This window comes from Ranitomeya imitator, chromosome 2 (genome assembly GCF_032444005.1).
Source record: "Ranitomeya imitator isolate aRanImi1 chromosome 2, aRanImi1.pri, whole genome shotgun sequence".
NCBI lineage: Eukaryota > Metazoa > Chordata > Amphibia > Anura > Dendrobatidae > Ranitomeya > Ranitomeya imitator.
In genome coordinates, this window is record NC_091283.1 from 466,345,114 (window position 1) to 466,366,860 (window position 21,747).

At 45.0% G+C, this 21,747-nt stretch overlaps 1 protein-coding gene across 1 annotated transcript in view; it reads left to right on the plus strand.

Annotated features, from left to right (window-relative positions):
- Positions 1–21,747, plus strand: part of LOC138664483 (chloride channel CLIC-like protein 1) — a 391,083-nt gene that overhangs the window by 42,389 nt on the left and 326,947 nt on the right. The window lies entirely within an intron of this gene.

Genomic DNA, 21,747 nt, shown 5'->3' on the forward strand with positions numbered 1-21,747 from the left:
GGTACCTTTAAACTGGTCACACACGTGTATATGCTTTGATTTAAAGAAATGTTTGGACAGTGACTACCTTATTTTCTGGTGTATAAGACGACTGGGCGTATAAGACGACCCCCAACTTTTCCATATAAAATATGGAGTTTGGGATATACCTGCCGTATAAGACGGGGGTCATCTTATATGCCCAGTCATCTTATATGGCGTGTGCGGTGCGGATGGTTCCCAGGGTCTGGAGGAGAGGAGACTCTCCTTCAGGCCCTGGGATCCACATTCATGTAAAAAAAAAAGAATAAAAATAAAAAATATGGGATATACTTACCCTCCGACGGCCCGAGGCTCTCAGCGGTGCAAGCGGCGGCCTCCGTTCTTAAGGATGCAGTGAGTGAAGGACCTTCGATGAGGTCACGGTCACGCGAAAAAATACCGGAAAATACGGTAAATCTTTGTGATTTGGGCTCTGCATGCCACGATCTTTTATTTAAAAACATCTGAGATACAACTAAAGTGTAAAATAGAAAGAAATCCCATTCCCAATCAAAATTGTCAAAAGCCTGGGATGGGCTGAAACGTCTTGTTTGGATTTCACTGGATTAAATAAGCAATTCTACACGTGAGTGCCGAGATTCCTTTCCATTTTGCGGTTTCTCTCCACGTGCACCACTATCGCACAGTGCCGACCAGCTTCCTACTTTTGACAACTGAAGTGTAGACTTTCAGGTTTAATTAAAAGGGGTTGAGCAAAAAATATCCTGTGACACCTTTAAGAAATCCAACCATTTTTGTACAAAGCCTCCTTATTTCAGGGACTCAAAAGTAATTGAACAAATGAACATATTATTTATGGTAAAGTAATTAGTGATGAGCGAGTAAACCCGGTACTCGAGATTTCCCGAGCATGCTCAGATGTCCTCCGAGTATTTGTAAGTGCTTGGAGATTTAGTTTTCTGTGCCGCAGCTGAATGATTTACATCTGTTAGCCAGCATAAGTACATGTGGGGGTTGCCTGGTTGCTAGGGAACCCTCTCATGTAATCAAGCTGGCTAATAGCTGTAAATCATTCAGCTGCGGCGCAGAAAACTAAATCTCCGAGCACTTACAAATACTCGGAGGTCACCCGAGCGTGCTCAGGAAAACTCGAGTACCGAGTATACTCGCTCATCACTAAAAGTAATACTTTGTAGAGAATCCCTTGCAGGCAATAACTGCCTGATGTCTGGAATCAATGGATGTTCCCAAATGCTGAGTTTCCTCCTTTGTGATGCTTTGCCAGACTTTTATCGCAGCTGACTTCAGTTGCTTGTTTGTGGGTCTTTCTGCCTTAAATTTTGTCTTAAAGGGAACCTGTCACCCCGTTTTTTCAAGATGAGCTACAAATACTGTTAAATAGGGGCAGAGCTGTGCTTTACATTAGTGTATTTTGTGAGCCTTTATTCCCCACCTATGCTGCCGAAATACCTTTGTAAAGTCGTCGTTTTGGGCTGTCACTCACGCTGGTCAGGTCATATGGGCGTGGTGACAGCGCTGTTTCTCCCCCAGATCTCTGTTCGTGGCGTGCGCATGTCCAACTGGCGAATCCACTGCGCAGCTTCAAGGAAAATAGCGCGATCTGCGCTATTCAGCCGTTTATCGGTGGGCGCGGCCATCTTTGTGAGGCCACGCGTGCGCAGATGGTTCTTCTCGGCTTCCCGGGGCTTCAGGAAAATGGCCGCGGGATGCAGCACGTGCGCACATGGAGATCTCGGCGGCCATTTTCCTGAAGCCGAGTTCGCATCTCGGCTGCAGGAAAATGTCCGCCGCGATCGCCATCTGCGCACACGCGGCATCCCGCGGCCATTTTCCTGAAGCCCCGGGAAGCCGAGAAGAACCATCTGCGCACGCGCGGCCTCACAAAGATGGCCGTGCTCACCGATAATCGGTTGAATAGCGCAGATCGCGCTATTTTCCTTCAAGCTGCGCAGTGGATTCGCCAGTTGGACATGCGCACACCACTACGCCACCAAAGGAGATCTGGGGGAGAAACAGCGCTGTCACCACGCCCATATGACCTGAGCAGCGTGAGTGACAGCCCAAAACGGCAACTTTACAAAGGTATTTCGGCAGCATAGGTGGGGAATAAAGGCTCACAAAATACACTAATGTAAAGCACAGCTCTGCCCCTATTTAACGGTATTTGTAGCTCATCTTGAAAAAACGGGGTGACAGGCTCCCTTTAAGTATGTGAAATGCATGCTCGATGGGGTTGAGAGCTGGTGATTGTCCATTACAAAATATTCTACTTCTTTGCCTTCATAAACTCCTGGGTTGCTTTCACGGTATATTTTGGGTCATTGTTCAGCTGTACTGCGAAGCGCCGTCCAACCTTGCTGCATTCAGTTGATTCTGAGCAGAAAGCATCTACCTTGTAGGGATTCATGATCTCTGGTAGCTGCTTGTACCACAAAGCCTCAGAGTTTTTATCTCAACATGGATTTATGTTTATTTCCACTGTTTGCACAGTACCGAAAACAAAACCATAAACATAAAATTCCTAGCCTTGTCTAGGCGCTAAGTAAACAATATAGACCATGGCTACTCAGCCACGGCTGAGCTAATCTCAGTTCGGTCATACAAAACCGCTATTATCCATGGAAACCAGTGATACTTGCAGTTTGGTGCACACGGCCTGTGCAGTCCCTTCTCAGAGAGATTCTGGCTTGTCTTTCTCCAGTTCCAACAGAGCGCACTCTATTCAGCTTCCCCAGATGACTGACCAGTGAACACATGGCCTGATTCTAGTCATAGCTATCCAGGTGCACTTAATCGGGTCCTATAGTTCTAAGATTTAACCCTAGCCTACTATTGCTGGAACTTTCATCACTGAGACTTGCATCACCAAAGCTAGCCATCTCGGTGACACATATCTCCCATCCAGGACTTTACCTCCTGCTTTCCTACACCCTGTACACTTCAGAATTCATCTGGCTGCTAATGTCTTCAGTCACATTAAAAATAAACACTAGTGAACTAGTGCCATTGGACGCAATGCATGCCATCACACTACCTCCACCATGTTTTACAGAGGATGTGGTGTGCTTGGGATAATGAGCTGTTCCAAGCCTTCTCCATACTTTTTTCTTCTCATCATTCTGGTACATGCTGATCTCCATTTCATCTGTTGAAAGAATACTTTTCCAGAACTGAGCTTGCTTATTTATTTTTAAGGCTAATTAATGGTTTGAACCTTGTGGTTATCTCTCTGTATTTGATCTCAGAGAGTGTTCTCCTGAAACACCTACTTGGAGAGCGTTCTTTATTTGGGTGGATGTTAGAAAAGGTTCTGCCATCATCCACCACTGTTGTCTTCCATGGACATCCAAGTCTTTTTGATGCCCAAGGAAAGAGGTGCCCACAGGTCACCCTGAAGCACAAACATGTTCCTAATCATAGAGACAGACTGTTTGTGCCTCGGGACGACCTGTGTGCAGCTCTATCCTTGGTTTCCCTGGCTTAGAGCAGGAAGATAAGACTCTGCCTACAGTCTTGCCCAGAGCATGGTCATATCATTGACTCATTTGCTGAAAACATCTAACACTGATTACACAAGAACCACAAGATGGATTTCTTCACCCCAGGTATCATTTCAATCAGTATAACAGCTGTAACCTGTGAGTGTCTGTAGATTACTTAGTAAAATCCTGCTGACTAGTTTGCTTTAAGACAACCTTGACTACACTGATGATTGTAGGTTGTAGTGAAGGAATACTCAGATACCATAATTTTCTTAGCAATACCAAGAACAAAAACAATACTTAAACCAATTTGTCTCTCTATGTGCCTGTAATTTGGGATTTTTTTTTATTTCTTTCTATTTAATTAAGTTCAGTAGCTTTTAACCCCTTAAGCCCCGAGGGTGGTTTGCACGTTAATGACCGGGCCAATTTTTACAATTCTGACCACTGTCCCTTTATGAGGTTATAACTCTGGAACGCTTCAACGGATCTTGGCGATTCTGACATTGTTTTCTCGTGACATATTGTACTTCATTTTAGTAGTAACATTTATTCGATATAACTTGCGTTTATTTGTGAAAAAAACGGAAATTTGGCGAAAATTTAGAAAGTTTCGCAATTTTCCAACTTTAAATTTTTATGCCCTTAAATCACAGAGATATCTCATGCAAAATACTTAATAAGTAACATTTCCCACATGTCTACTTTACATCAGCACAATTTTGGAACCAAAATTTTTTTTTGTTAGGGAGTTATAAGGGTTAAAAGTTGACCAGCAATTTCTCATTTTTACAACACCATTTTTTTTTAGGGACCACATCTCATTTGATGTCATTTTGAGGGGTCTATATGATAGAAAATACCCAAGTGTGAGACCATTCTAAAAACTGCACCCCTCAAGGTGCTCAAAACCACATTCAAGAAGTTTATTAACCCTTCAGGGGTTTCACAGGAATTTTTGGAATGTTTAAATAAGAATGAATATTTAACTTTTTTTCACACAAAATTTATTTCAGCTCCAATTTGTTTTATTTTACCAAGGGTAACAGGATAAAATGGATGCCAAACATTGTTGTACAATCTGTACTGAGTACGCTGATAGCCCATATGTGGGAGTAAACCACTGTTTGGGCGCATGGCAGAGCTCGGAAGGGAAGGAGCGCCATTTGACTTTTAAATGCAAAATTGACAGGAATTGAGATGGGACACCATGTTGCGTTTGGAGAGCCACTGATGTGCCTAAACATTGAAACCCCCCCACAAGTGACACCATTTTGGAAAGTAGACACCCTAAGGAACTTATCTAGATGTGTGGTGACCACTTTGACCCACCAATTGCTTCACAGAAGTTTATAATGCAGAGCCGTAAAAATAAAAAATCATATTTTTTCACAAAAATGATCTTTTCGCCCCCAATTTTTTATTTTCCCAAGAGTAAGAGAAGAAATTGGACCTCAAAAATTGTTGGCCAATTTGTCCTGAGTACGCTGATACCCCATATATGGGTGTAAACCATTGTTTGGGCGTATGGCAGAGCTCGGAAGGGAAGGAGCGCCATTTGACTTTTCAATGCAAAATTGACTGGAATTGAGATGGGACGCCATGTTGCGTTTGGAGAGCCCCTGATGTGCCTAAACATTGGAACCCCTCACAAGTGACACCATTTTGAAAAGTAGACCCCTTAAGGAACTTATCTATATGTGTGGTGAGCACTTTGACCCAACAAGTGCTTCACAGAAGTTTATAATGCAGAGCCGTAAAAATAAAAAATCTTATTTTTTCACAAAAATGATCTTTTCGCCCCCAATTTTTTATTTTCCCAAGGGTAAGAGAAGAAATTAGACCACAAAAGTTGTTGTGCAATTTGTCCTGAGTGCGACGATACCCCATATGTGGGGGTAAACCACTTTTTGGGTGCATAGCAGAGCTCGGAAGGGAAGGAGCGCCATTTGACTTTTCAATGCAAAATTGACTGGAATTAAGATGGGACGCCATGTTGGTTTGGAGAGCCCCTGATGTGCCTAAACATTAAAACCCCCCACAAGTGACACCATTTTGGAAACTAGACCCCATAAGGAACTTATCTAGATGTGTTTTGAGAGCTTTGAACCCCCAAATTTTTCACTACAGTTTATAACGCAGAGCCGTTAAAATAATTTTTTTTTTTTTTTCGCAAAAATTATTTTTTAGCCCCCAGTTTTGTATTTTCACAAGGGTAACATAATAAATTGGACCCCAAAAGTTGTTGTCCAATTTGTCCTGAGTACGCTGATACCCCATATGTGGGGGGGAACCACTGTTTGGGCGCATGGCAGAGCTCGGAAGGGAAGGAGCGCCATTTGGAATGCAGACTTAGATGGATTGGTCTGCAGGAGTCACGTTGCATTTGCAGAGCCCCTGATGTACCCAAACAGTACAAACCCCCCACAAGTGACCCCATATTAGAAACTAGACCTCCCAAGGAACTTATCTAGATGTGTTGTGAGAACTTTGAACCCCTAAGTGTTTCACTACAGTTTACAACGCAGAGCCGTGAAAATAAAAAATCCTTTTTTTTCCCACAAAAATGATTTTTAGCCCCCCAAATTTTTATTTTCCCAAGGATAACAAGAGAACTTGGACCCAAAAAGTTGTTGTCCAATTTGTCTCGAGTACGATGATACCCCATATGTTGGGGTAAACCCCTGTTTGGGCGCACGGGAGAGCTCGGAAGTGAAGGAGCACTGTTTTACTTTTTCAATGCAGAATTGGCTGGAATTGAGATCGGACGCCATGTCGCGTTTGGAGAGCCCCTGATGTGTCTAAACAGTGGAAACCCCCAATTATAACTGAAACCCTAATCCAAACGCACCCCTAACCCTAATCCCAACTGTAACCCTAACCACACACCTAACCCTGACACACCCCTAATTCTAATCCCAACCCTAATCCCAACCGTAAATGTAATACAAACCCTAACCCTAACCCTAGCCCTAACCCTAGCCCTAACCCTAACCCTAATGGGAAAATGGAAATAAATACATTTTTTTTAATTTTATTATTTTTCCCTAAGGCTAGGTTCACATTGCATTAGGGAAATCCGTTTAGCACTAGCGGATTGCGCTAACGCAATGTCTTTTTAGGTGTCGTGTTTAGTGGTCGCGTTAACGTCCCCGCTCTGGAAGATCGGGGATCGGACCTCGGGCGCGCCGCGGACGCTGCAAGCAGCGTCTGAGGCGCGCCACAAAAGAACGGCACCTTGCTAGCGCGAGCTGAAAATGGCACGCTCTAGCGATGCGCTACACCCGAAAATCACATTGCTGTCAATGGTTGTGCTAACGGACCCGTTGCACGGCGTTAATTGTGACATTTTCGCCGTGCAACGCTGTCCGTTAGCGTTAACCCATTAACGCAATGTGAACCTAGCCTAACTAAGGGGGTGATGAAGGGGGGTTTGATTTACTTTTATAGCGAGTTTTTTATATCGGATTTTTATGATTGGCAGCCGTCACACACTAAAAGACGCTTTTTATAGCAAAAAAGTTTTTGCGTCTCCACATTTTGAGACCTATAATTTTTCCATATTTTGGTCCACAGAGTCATGTGAGGTCTTGTTTTTTGCGGGACGAGTTGACGTTTTTATCGGTTACATTTTCGGACATGTGACAGTTTTTGATCGCTTTTTATTCCGATTTTTTGTGAGGCAGAATGACCAAAAACCAGCTATTCATGAATTTCTTTTGGGGGAGGCGTTTATACCGTTCCGCGTTTGGTAAAATTGATGAAGCAGTTTTATTCTTCGGGTCAGTACGATTACAGCGATACCTCATTTATATCATTTTTTTTATGTTTTGGCGCTTTTATACGATAAAAGCTATTTTATAGAAAAAATAATTATTTTGGCATCGCTTTATTCTCAGGACTATAACTTTTTTATTTTTTTGGTTATGATGTTATATGGCGGCTCGTTTTTTGCGGGACAAGATGACGTTTTCAGAGGTACCATGGTTATTTATATCCGTCTTTTTGATCGCGTGTTATTCCACTTTTTGTTCAGCGTTATGATAATAAAGCGTTGTTTTTTGGCTCGTTTTTTTTTTTTTTTCTTACGGTGTTCACTGAAGGGGTTAACTAGTGGGCCAGTTTTATAGGTCGGGTTGTTACGGACGCGGCGATACTAAATATGTGTACTTTTATTGTTTTTTTTGTTTTTTTTTTATGTAAAGAAATGTATTTATGGGAATAATATTTTTTTTTTTCTGCTTTATTTAGGAATTTTTTTTTTATTTTTTTTTTTACAAGTGTGGAAATTTTTTTTTTTACTTTTTCACTTTGTCCCAGGGGGGGACATCACAGATCACCGATCTGACAGTGTGCACAGCACTCTGTTAGATCGGTGATCTGACATACAGCCGGGCAGGATTAGAGCTGCAGCTGCAGCCTGATCCTGACCCGGAAGTGCTCCCTGCAGGACCCGGATGCAGCCCGGCGGCCATTTTGGATCCGGGGACTGCAGGGAGAAGACGCTCGGTACACGGTGAGCACATCACCGTGTACCGATCGTCTCAGGGAAGCCCGCAGGGAGCCCCCTCCCTGCGCGATGCTTCCCTGCACCGCCGGCACACCGCGATCATCTTTGATCGCGGTGTGCCGGGGGTTAATGTCCGTCCGTGACCGCTCCTGGCACATAGTGCCGGATGTCAGCTGCGATAGGCAGCTGACACCCGGCCGCGCTCCCCCCGTGAGCGCGGCCGATCGCATATGACGTACTATCCCGTCCATGGGAATTAAGTCCCAGGTCACCTGGACGGGATAGTACGTCATATGGGATTAAGGGGTTAATCTATTGTGTGATTACTCTAGTTCTGGCACTTTTTTTGTTCTTGGTATTTTTATGACTCTTGGTTCCTTTTGGGACACTTAACCCCCATCTAGGTTTTCAATTCTTTGATGTCGTAATTTTCTTAGTGCATCTCTGTATAGGGCTAAAGGGGATTTAACACCAAAAAGAGAATCCCTGTGAGGTCCTGCACTTTGTATGACACATTGTAAAATTTTATTTAGCGTGCCCCTTTAAATCTAGGTTCCCCACCTGCCTAAATAAGTTTATGATGGAGTGATTATGCCATCTATGTGGGAATCTTTAGATGAAGTCTCAGGCTGGACTGGTATAATGCACACCTCAGTTAGGATCCACAATCATTTACACGTGTTTGGTGAGACGGAGACTGAGCTCTCACCGGCCCATGTGTTCTGTTAAGCGGCACAGAGCTTAGTTTTTAGAAACACAAGAAAAGAAATGATCCTTGGTTTATTAAAGTGTGTTTACTGCCAGTGTGGCTGGAGCTACTTTGAACTTGTTCCAGATAAAATCTTTGCATAACATTTTCTGGCAGTGGCTCAGATTCTGACACATGGGAATGATACATTTTTCAAGGCCCCACAATGTACCCCCCCACAAACACACATTCCCGATTGCATTGACTTATACGTTTCCACCTTCAATCAGTAACAGGTGCGCCAAGATGAAATTCTCTCCTTAGGGTACGTGAGATAGTGATGCGCTCTGCAGGGAAGGAAACAACTGTACATTGTTCCTGTAATGTGCAATGCTCTGCAGGACGCCTTATATAACTGCAGTTACTTCTACTTGCATAATGTTGGGCGGCTTCTGAGGTTTAAGCTGTTTGTGACATTTGATTCATAAAATTTTTGGCTTTTTTAACTGTCAGTTGTACTCAGAGCCTTTTAAGCAGGTCGGAATTTGAGAATTTCCAGTAGAAACCCAAAGTTCTCTATTACAAGGCAATTACTTATTGTAATTAAAAATCCTCTGTGATTAAAAGGGGGTTTTCTGACTTCATATTAACAAAGCTTCTGCGACTTTCTAATTCACGTTGTTTCAATATGTCTGCTTGTTGTCAGTAAATAGGAGCATTGTTGGTTTGCATTTGAATAGTGACCTAAAGTCTTGATGGTTAAATTAAGGCTGGGCGCACACGTTGCTGATTTTTTTGCGTTTTTTTTCGCGATAAAAACGCTATAAAACCGCAAAAAAACAGCATACAATATGCATCCCATCATTTAGAATGAATTCCGCATCTTTTGTGCACATGATGTTTTTTTTTCTGTGAAAGTAACGCATCGCGGTAAGAAACGCAGCATGTTCATTAATTTTGCGTTTTTTTTTTGCGGATTTCCCACTATAAAATGCATTGGGAAATGTCCGGAAAAAAACGCATCAAAAACGCGCAAAAAACGCATGCCGATTTCTTGCAGAAAATTTCAGGTTTTTCTCAGGAATTTTCTGCAAGAAATCCTGAATGTGTGCACATAGCCTGAAAGTCAGCTGTGAGCCAGTCCTGATCATTCACATGGAGAGACATCCATATCACTTACAGAAAAAGACCAGAAGGAAGCTCTGTCTATAACTACATCATTTACAGGGAACAACAATATCAACCTGCCACAACTCACAAAGAAAAGCTGGGAGGCAGTCCTAGGAGTGCCTTTGTTTTTTTACAGGGAGTTGCTGCTAAGCAGTCTGTGCCTACATTATTCACGGGGTGATACGTGCCTATCTCATATCCAAGGTTATGCTTCACTCCTTTTCCTTATGGCTGCCACTTCTTGCTGTGCTCCACGTCCGATTTCACTACTTAGGCCTCTTTCACACTTCAGTCTTTTGTCGTCAGTTTCAAACCGCCATTTTCGTCAAATAGCGGATCCGCCTTTTTTTTTTGGGCGGATCCGCTATTTTCCCATAGACTTGCATTAGCGACGGATTGTGGCGGATGGTCGTCCATTCCATCCGCCATGCGACGGATCCGTCAAGATGTGGCGGACGTTGTCTAGACATTGACGGACTTTGTAACGTTTTTTTGTTGGTGCCAAAATGGCGGACCGCGGCGGATCCGTCACGTCCGCCACTTTCTAGAATGGGCGTCTATGGGCGACGGATCCGTCGCGATCCGTCATTTGGCAGATCCGTCGCCCCAATCCGCTTTTTTAATTGAGCATGCTCCAAAAAGTGGATACTTTGCCCAGACAACCCCAAAACTATATAAAGAGGACAGGTGGGCTTCATTCCCAAATGTACCAGCCAGCAAGAGAGACCCTGCCAGCCAGAGAGACCCTGCCAGCCAGAGATGCCCTGCCAGCCAGAGATGCCCTGCCAGCCAGAGATGCCCTGCCAGCCAGAGAGGCCCTGCCAGCCAGAGAGGCCCTGCCAGCAAGACCCTGCCTGAGACAGCCATGTGAGTACTGCCATCCATTATGAGTTCTGCGTGTGTGGGCGTGCGTGTGAGTGCGTGCGTGTGTGTGTGCGTGCGTGCGCCCACCTGCCCTGTTTATATTTTTATTTTCATACTGTGCTGTTACTTTGAATAGCTGTGCTGTAACATGTGTTTTGTGTGTGTATAAATGTTGTGTGATGTGTTCTGCATTTTTATTTTTCATACTGTACTGGTATTTAAAATAAAGAGCAGTGTAGCTCCTACTTTCCAAACAAAAAAAAATGAATTAAAAAAAATATAGTAATAAAAATTTCACCAAACTGTCCGTAGTCTGATTTCAAGATAAATTTAAAACTGGGTATACATGCAATAAAGGTTCTATATACAAATGCGGAATGCAAACCTTTGGTATAGAAAATGTTATCTGGTTTTAGAAAATATAAACTGTAGGGTAATCATAATTAACATTTTTGGGAATTGGTATTTTAACTTTGAATGAGGAACATTTTTTATAAGGTTAATACTTTGTTTAGGTAGGTTTACCAGCATGCGCATGGCGCATATCAAGTTTGAAGTAGTTTTGGTGTTGCTTTCAAGGGATTTTTGTTTTGTTTTTTTGTGTGGGGAAACAGGAGATGGAGGGTTTGGCAGCTTTTGCACCAATCATATCTATTATATCAAGTTTGAAGGTTAACAATTTTTTTTTTGTGTGTGTGTGGTGGTGTTTTTTTTTTTTTGGGGGGGGGGGAGGAAATCAAAATGTAAGTTGGCATACCAATTTATAATCATTCTAATTAAAACTGTCTTTAAATTGGAAGATTTTAGAGGAACCAAGCAAGGGACCGACCCAAGACAGACGCAGGCAGGCCCCCCAAATTTTGAAAACAGATGTAAGTGTAAAGTCCCGAGAGCTGCATCTATCCTTTTGTATAGTAGCTTAGAACTCTCTTTATACTTGCAGATTCTAGGGACCAAGAGGGACCCAAGACAGACGTAGGCAGGCCCCCCAAGACCATAATGTCTTCTTCTGAGAGCCCCCCATCACATCATCAGCAAACTGAGGTGTTTATTTTTGTTCTTCATAAATTTTTAATTTTGGTACAACTATGGTACGGTAATTGTATTTTAACCCTTTGTCTTTATTCTGTTTTCACAGGAAGATGAAGCAGGGGCTTACAGAAGGAGACGGACAGGGTGGAGAAATACAAGGAGCGGGAGCGCATAGTGTAAGTTTTGCAGAGACCGATCCTCACATACAACAAACTACACCCAACACAAACATTCAGCACACAATACATATGCCTCCATCCAAGCACATTATTGATTTATTTATTTATTTATTTTTTTATTAGTCTTCACAATCCGGGGCTCGACGTAGAGTTCCTCAAAGCACCTCCCATAGTCGTCGGAATGATAAGCGCGGCGGTCACCGAAGAGTAAGTTCCTTTTTGGTTTGGTGTTTAGTAAACTGTAAAATTCATGTGGTGTAATCTTTCCCTTTTTATTCTTATTTTTTGTTAGGCTTCACAGCGTGCTCCCGAACAGGCTGACGAAGTGGAGGGCATTGATGTGGACACCCTCATCCAAGCGGTACAAAGTCGGGAGCCGCTGTGGAACATGTCGGACCGCCGCCATGCTGACCAGTTAATCACCAGACGGCTATGGGAGGAAGTGTGCAGTGCTGTTCTGGATAACTGGGAGGAACTCGATGCTGGGGCCCAGGATCTAGCGCGTAAGTATTCACACTTCATTACCTTATGTTAGCATGATTTAATGTGTTGTATGGTAACCAATTTTTGCTTTCTCTTTCCAGGTAACAGGATTATCGTGCGGTGGCGGTCACTCAGGGATCGCTTCAAGAGGGAATTTAATAAGGAGATGCAGGCCCCAAGTGGATCTAGAGGACGCAGGAGCAGGTACAAACATGCCAGAGCCCTGTCGTTCCTCCGGTCGACGCTGCTGAGCAGAAGGTAAATATTCAACACCACATGTTTTCAGTCAAACTGTAAAAATGTGTAACCTTCAATTTTTTTTGGCAGCAAGGGCAATTGTAATATTAAGATACTAATTTTTTTTTTCTTCTTCTTCTTTCACAGCACTTTCTGCAGCACTCGGGAGCTTGCATCAGAGTTGCACCCCTCTGGAGCGATCTCTCAAGAGTCCGCCACCGGGGACCACGTCGACCCCTCTGTATCTGTACCTTCCCTTTTGTTTGATCCCTCAGCCCCATCCACCAGCGCTGGAGCAGCAGGGCGGACTTTGTCACTTGAAGCTGCAGGTGATGAGTTAGAGTTCCCTTTACCCCACCGCTCTGCCACTGCCGCAACATCTAGACCACCTTTGGGGTCAGGACGGTAGCGCCAGAGAGGTCAGGAAGGAGCTATGCGCCTGATTTTTTTTGCATCTGAATGCATCCTTCCAGAGTGCCATCAAGCTTTTGAGTGAGCAAACGTCTGCTGGGTACAATATGCTTAACAAAAGCATACTTGAACTCCGCAGTCGTCTGGATAGGATGCAATCAGATGCAAACCAGTCACCAAGACACTGTTTTTTTCAGTCGGTCCTCAGGCACATGGAAAATCTGACTTCTGACCTGCAGATGAATGTGATGCAAGGCTGCCACACTGCTCTAGTGCAGGTGATGTCCCAAACCCCTCCACTACCCTTCATGTTTCAACACCTTTCCCCTCTCAAGCCACCGTCTATCCTCCCGTCCATTCTACTCCTTCGCCATTCCTTCCTCCCCCCTTAGTCTTTCCCAGTTTTTACCTTCCCCTTTTCATTCTTCCCCTTTAACTTCACCGTTCACGATCCCACCAACACCTTCATACCTCTCACAAACCACATATACACCTCAACTCTCTGCCCAACCTCATGTTTTCATCACCCATTCCACTTCTGTTCCTCCCCGTGATGTCCTGTCCCCCACTCTCGACGTGGTCCGCCCTGTCAGCCCCTTTGCTACTATCTCCACCCCAAATTATGAGAACTTGTAAATAAATAAACTTTTTTTTGGTTTAAAAACAATTTTATTGTCTTTCCTTTTTTTAAAAAAAAACTGTATTAAAGCCACCAAGGTTATGGTAATAGTAACAGTAGAAAATGTGTAAAGGGGTACCAGTTCAAAACAAACGATACTGTGAGGTAAAAGTCCAAAGGTTTGGTCACAAAACAAAATACATGGTATATTTACAAGTGTGAAAACAATTTTTTTTTTTACACCATTTCATACTGCCAGTCAACTGATCCTTGAGGAGACATGAAGTAGTCTGCAAAATTGTCCCGCATTCTGGAGACTGCTACTGGACTGCGAAAACTTGTGTTGTGGTAATCCCGCAAGGTGGTTTCAGACACATTATCCTCCAGGGAAACATGTTCTTTGGACAATACAAAATTGTGAAGTACCACGCAATTAAAATAGATACCAATAAAAGTAAAATTAAATGAGACATCAGTAGGTTAAGTGTTTTTGAATATCCATATTGAATCAGGAGCCCCATATAATGCTCCATACAGTTCATTATTGCCCCATAGATGCTCCATCTCCATATAAAGCTGTGCCCCATATACAATGCTCTGCATCGCTCATTCTTGCCCCATAGCTGTGCCATATAGTGCTCTGCACCGTTCATTATTGCCCCATAGCTGTGCCATATAGTGCTCTGCACCGGTCATTATTGCCATATAGTGCTCTGCACCGTTCATTATTGCCCCATAGCTGTGCCATATAGTGCTCTGCACCGTTCATTATTGCCCCATAGCTGTGCCATATAGTGCTCTGCACCGTTCATTATTGCCCCATAGCTGTGCCATATAGTGCTCTGCACCGTTCATTATTGTCCCATAGCTGTACCATATAGTGCTCTGCACCGTTCATTATTGCCACATAGCTGTGCCATATAGTGCTCTGCACCGTTCATTCTTGCCCCATAGCTGTGCTGCCATATAGTGCTCTGCACCATTCATTATTGCCCCATAGCTGTGCTGCCATATAGTGCTCTGCACCGTTCATTTGTGTCCCATAGTTGTGCCATATAGTGCTCTGCACCGTTCATTATTGTCCCATAGCTGTGCCATATAGTGCTCTGCACCGTTCATTATTGCCCCATTGATGTACCATAGAAAGCTCTGCCATTGCTGCTGCTGCAATAAAAAAAAAATGCCATACTCACCTTTCTTGCTTGCAGCTCCCGGCATCCGGTCCCGGCATCTCTCCGCACTGACTGATCAGGCAGAGGGCGGCGCGCACACTATATGCGTCATTCCGCCCCCTGACCTGCACAGTCAGAGCGGAGAGACGCCGGGAAGATGGAGCGACGCCGGGAAGATGGAGCGAAGCCCGGCGTGTGGAACGGGGATAGGTGAATATGACATACTTACCTGCTCCCGGCGTCCCGCTCCTTCCCCCGGACAGCTGGTCTTCGGTGCCGCAGCCTCTTCCTCTATCAGCGGTCACCGTTACCGCTGATTAGAGAAATGAATATGCGGCTCCACCCCTATGGGAGTGGAGTCCGTATTCATTTTTCTAATGAGCGGTCCCACGTGACCGCTGAAGAGGGGAAGAGCTGCAGCACCCGAAGACTGTGGGACGGCAGGGGGAGCGCCAGGATCGCCGGGACTAGGTAAGTATGCCTCAGCGCCCTCTCCCCCTCACCCGCCGACCCTGCCACCCTCCGTGACTCGAGTATAAGCCGAGAGGGGCACTTTCAGCCCAAAAATTTGGGTTGAAAATCGCGGCTTATACTCGAGTATATACGGTATATCTATTTATCTATTATCTATCTATTATCTATCAATAGATGCATCTATCTGTGTGTGTATTCTTCAATGGAGTATGTAAAAGAAGAGGTTGGACAAGTATATTACATCACAATTCTTTTTTTTGTATATCTTTATTTAGCTTACAAAAACACACACAATTCCGCATGAAAAATGCATCAAAAACGCAGGTGACCTGCCGGTGACCTGCCAGTGACCTCAGATGCAGATTTGGAGCAGATTTTACCTGCGTCAAATCCTGAGCAAATACTGAGCCATTCCTGACCGTGGGAAACATACCCTAACTGATCTGTAGGAGCCAAAACTCTTAATGGTTAGTAGGGGATCAAATACTTATTTCTCACTGCAAAATGTAAATAAATTTATATAATTTATACAGTGGGGCTTTCAGGATTTTATTTTTGAGATTCTATCTCTCAATGTTAAAATTAACCTACCCTTAAAATTATAGACGTTTCATGTCTTTGTCAGTGGGCAAACTTACAAAATCAACAAGGGATCAAATACTTATTTCCCCCACTGTGTACAGTTTCTGTAGCTACCATCATCTCCTCAAACTCCTGTGATTTCTAATGCTTGCATCTACTGCTCCTCACACCTGCTGCTTAACCAGCTATTTACTCTAAGCATTTCAAACGGTTATTTAGAGACTATTCAAATTACATTTCCATCATCTCTGCATTTTCCTGGGATTTCTACAACTTGCGTCTACTGCTCCTCAGACCTATTGGTTATCCCATTTTTGGTATAAGCATTACTAACTGTTATTCAGACTGCCATCCAGCAAAGACACTGAGCACCTGCTAAAGCTCCACCTGGTTTGCAATGTCGCAACCTGCTGGAATTCAATGCTGTATATGTTGCAGAACTTGTACAAACAGCATAAAGTGATGACGGATTATATCATGCAGCAGTCAAGTGGGATTGTGTGTTAGTTGGAGATCTATCATTAGCAGCTAATGAGGGATGTGTGTCGCCTACTGAAACTTTTTGAAGAGGTGATAAAATTTGTCTATAGGGACACGTGTGGAATCATTGATGTAACCTAGTTGGTATTTCACCTGGAAAAACACCAGCATGCAAGTGGGGATGGATGAAGAACTCTAATTTGCACCTGTTCAGCTCCTGTTGTGTTTCCTCATAATGTTCCACTGCCTGTGCCAGCATTAGGGCTACAACCAGGGCCGTATTTAGAGTTTCTGCTGCCCTAGGCACTTTTAGTGCTGTCTCCCACTTTGGTGAGTAAGACACTATCGGCAGTCGCCTTTTGCATCAGATCGGCAGTTTTTCTGCATCTGCCGTGTACCGGATCACTTACGGCAACACTGCGTTCAACCTCATTCATTCCCTATGGGATTTGCGGCACTTGCCATGATCTGGCAAATGCGGTACCATACCCCCCAACTTTTGAAAAAGGGAAGGAGTCATGAAGTTTGCGGCGCACGTAGTGCGCCGCTGCAAATTTTAGGCCACACCTCTGACCACACCCATTTCACAACTAGTCACACCCATATCCACGTCCCAACCACAGCCATTTAGCACTGCTGATCACACTGTTTTATATACAATAATTATAAACAAAAAAAATATGGCCACACAGTGCTCCATACTGTATAATGGCCATTGGCCACACATGATGCTCCATCCTGTATAACGGCCACACATGATGCTCCATCCTGTATAACGGCCACACATGATGCTCCATCCTGTATAACGGCCACACATGATGCTCCATCCTGTATAACGGCCACACATGATGCTCCATTATGTATAACGGCCACACATGATGCTCCATCCTGTATAACGGCCACACATGATGCTCCATCTTGTATAACGGCCACACATGATGCTCCATCCTGTATAATGGCCACACAATGCTCCATACTGTATAATGGCCGCACGTGATGCTCCATACTGTATAATGACCGCACATGATGCTCCATACTGTATATTGGCCACACACTGCTCCATACTGTATAATGGCCGCACACGATGCTCCATACTGTATAATGGCCACACAATGCTCCATACTGTATAACGGCCACACATGATGCTCCATACTGTATAATGGCCACACATGATGCTCCATCCTGTATAATGGCCACACATGATGCTCCATCCTGTATAACGGCCACATGATGCTCCATACTGTATAATGGCCACACATGATGCTCAATACTGTATTATGGCCACACACAGTTCTCCATACTGTATAATGACCCCCCCTCTTGTATGCATGGCTCATTTTCCCCACCCCCCTGTATGCATGGCTCATATTCCCCACCCCCCTGTATGAATGGCTCATATTCCACCCCCCCTGTATGCATGGCTCATATTCCACCCCCTCCGTATGCATGGCTCATATTCCACCCCCCCTGTATGCATGGCTCACATTCCACCCCCCCTGTATGCATGGCTCATATTCCACCCCCCCCCCAATGCATGGCTCATATTCCACTCCCCCCGTATGCATGGCTCACATTCCACCCCCCCCTGTATGCATGGCTCATATTCCTCCACCCCGCACACCTATATGCATGGCTCATATTCCTCCACCCCCCATCTTGAATGGCGCGGCTTACCGTCCTTCTTCCCCCATCCCCTGTCCCCCCATCCCTCATACTCCTCTGCTCCTCACCGCGCGGCCGCGACGTCCCTCTGGCTGTCCCGACTCCTGGCGCGCTGCACCTTCTTCCTGCGTGAGCGGTCAGGTGATACCGCTCTGCTCATTAAGGTCATGAATATGCGCATATTCATGACCTTAATTAGCGGTACCACGTGACCGCTCATTAAGGACGAGCTCCAGACGCCGAGACCAGGCATCGCTGGAGCAGCAGGGTGAGTATTGTCTTCAAGGAGGGCGGGTGGGAGGGAGGGTGGGCGGCCAGTTGGGGCGGGGTCGTTCGGGAGGTGACCCAGCTTTAAAAAAAAAAAAAAAAACCTTGCTCAGGTGCCGCCCCCTGCATTGTCCCCGCCCTAGGCATGTGCCCTCACGTGCCTAGTGGCAAATACGGCCCTGGCTACAACATATAGCCAATGCAGCAGCAGAAACAGTTGCATTATATTTGACGTGATGGACTAGATTTTTTTCTGACATCGTTGTAACCTGGCGCACTTCATCAAATGTATGCGCACCATCTGAACAGCCCATTGCAGTCATACCTGGACTGTGTTCTTTATCAGGCAGACACTCTGAGCCCCGATCCCATGGATTTTCGAATCCACAAGCTTGAGCAGTGGCAAGAACTGCCGTGTTTGCTATGGGAGGACTGTCTTGTCCAGCTTTCAGTTTCATGTCAAAGAGGGTTTTCAGTGCTTCCTGTGAATTTTTCCACACCAAAGCGGTCGAGGTTCTCTGCCACAAGTGTGGAAAACGTAACATCTGTCAAAGTGAGTCAGGCATGGATCAATGCAGACTTCCATGCACTGACGGCTGATATCAGCTGTGCAAAGAGGTTGTTGAGATTTATTTCAAATAAAGGACTTCATTCTTGCTGTGTATTTATTTCAAAACTTACGGGATAGTAATGAGGCATCTTATAGACGCCTCTCTATTAATAACCCTGGGCTTGATGTCAGCTGCCAATACCAAGCTGTCATCAACCCCAATGCTAATATCCCTCTTGCCAATGTTGCAGGGCAAGTGTGAAGAGGGAGTCTAAGCACCAGATTTTATGGATGCGCTATTTCTGGGGCGGCTGAGGGCTGGTGTTGGTAGCTTGGGAGGGGAGGACAATATCCCTGGCCCCTTCCCATGCTATTAATATCCACCCACAGCTGTCCATTAAGCCTTTGCTGGCTTGGATTTATACGGGGACCCTACATCATTTTTTTTTTCTGTGGTAAACTCACCAATAAAATAAGCAAACAGTTGTGAGCTGTTATTAGTACCCTGGAAACTTTTTGGGATATTGCCCTTTTTCCCAGATTATTAACATCAACCCCCAGCTGTGGGCTTTCCCTCTGCAGGTTATGGCAATTATGCTGGAGCCCACAACCATTTTTTAGTTAACTTTACACATGATGTAAAGATCACTGCATATTTTGAGTCTTAGATCTTCCATTTATCCTGTGTATTTGGATCCCATATTAAATTCAATTTGTTTCCTTTGGTAATGAAGAGATTAATGACCCTTTCTATTCTGGTCAGAAACATGCAGCCCTATGTCAGCTGCTTCTGATCTGGTGATTAACTCTTAATATAAAACCTGGCCAGAAAAAAGGAGACAATTTTTAGAAGCTTTGATTAAAAAGCTTTTGAAAATGTATAAATTATTTTGTGATCAGCAAATTTTCCACTTTTAGGTTATTACTTTTTCATGTTCAAAGCAATACAGTACATCCATTTAGTCTCACTAATTAAAGGGATATTTTTAGGACAGCTCATGAAAAAACTATTTCTTCTTCATTTAGCAAAATGCAAAGCTCTTCATACTCGCCAACCAGCGATAAATGTTGCATCCAATTTGGTGAAGCCGGCGAATTCAAATTCTAAAAGTGGAGCGCCCCCGTAGGGCAGTGGGGTACTTGGTACCGGGTCCTTCGCTTCTCAAGGGGGATGTCACGGTGTCTGACCCAGTCCGTGGCCCTCGGGAGGTCCGTTGTAAAAGGGAAAGGTCTTTAAAAGAGAAATGTTGGTGATGCCACCAGTGGTATTCGGTCAGGGTGAGTTTTTCTGGTCTTGGTTCATCGCAGCCTCTCTTCTTGTAATGTCCACCCTCCTCTGCTTCGTGTGGATAACGCATCCTACATCATCCATGCAGTGGTCCCCATCACGCTCCTGTGCACGCGTTCTTCTCTCTGCCCTCCGAGCAAACTACTGTAGTGCTCTTTTGTTTTACACAACCGAAAAGATAGGAAATGGATGGCACTCAAGAGTATAACGCTGCACAGATTATGGACTAAGCAACTTCTGACAACTAGGCGTCACGCAAGCTATGGGTATACTGGTGCTCTGCATGAATAGCAATAAGCTACAAAATCCACGGCAAAAAGAGGAAGAATATGCGGCACTCACCCAAAAGATGCTGTGTAAGCGTGCTCTTTATTGGAAACAAAATGTATATACATCCATTTAGGTCATCAGGTGGAGCGGAGGGTGCGGTGATGGAGGCTGGACGACGGCCGTTTCGCAACTGAATGTGCTTCAACGGGTCCACATTATGTATACATTATTATTATATATACATTTTGTTTCCAATAAAGAGCACGCTTACACAGCATCTTTTGGGTGAGTGCCGCATATTCTTCCTCTTTTTGCCGTGCTCTTTTGTTTTTCCCCATGCATGCGCAGAACAGTACTTTGTTATGCCCACAGTAGTGCAGAGAGAAGTACACCTGTGCAGGAGCGCGATGGGACACACTGTGGATGACGTAAGACTCGTCATCCAAATGAAGCAGAGAAAGAGGATGGCGATCGCAAGAAGAGAGGAGGCGACAGACCAAAACCTGCGACACCCATCGGACCGGACAGTGCCATAGGTGAGAATAATAAAAGGTCTTTTTTCTATTCGCCACGACAGCACCCACGAGAGAGGGGATCCGCCCCTAGGAACAGGAAACCTACAGAGAGATAAAAGGGGCGGCCCCCCTCACTCCTCAGTTGGTTTCCTGTTCCTAGAAGGGAACCCACAGAGAAAACTCTATGGAGTACAGATGAAGAGGAAGGTCTGCCTGGATGCCGCCTGTCCGTCTCTGATGAGAGTCAGTGGCTCCAGGACGGATGGACAGAGTCGGGGGTTCCTGCTGGCTCCCCCCTCATCTGCTACGGCTTGGAGCAACAATGTCCCTGCTGGGACATCGTTGTAAGTTATGACAAGGAGAGTGGTGTACCTCAGGTAAGGCTCCGGTCGCGGTGCTGCCTGGCAGAGAGGTCGGCGTCGCTTCTCCCGATCCCATGATGGCTGTGAGAGCGGCCGGCAAGTTGCAGGGACGCTGGGGCATGCGCAGTGCAGCTGCGCTCCCTGATTTCCGGGGTCACATCGTCACTTCTGGTTGCGGCGGTGCGGCCTTGCAGGGTCGGCGTCTCTTCTCCCGATCCCATGATGGCAGTGAGAGCGGCCGGCAAGTTGCAGGGACGCCGGCGCATGCGCAGTACAGCAGGCGCTCCCTGTACTACGAGGTCACGCTATTACTTCCGGGGGCGCCGCCATATTGGATTTTGTGAGCGGTTCCCCCCCCTGGACTACACTGCGGCTGGTAAGAAAAAAAAAAAAAAAAGGTGGAAAGGGTGTGTGAGGCTGGTGCTATAAATTGCAGTTCAGCTGTGT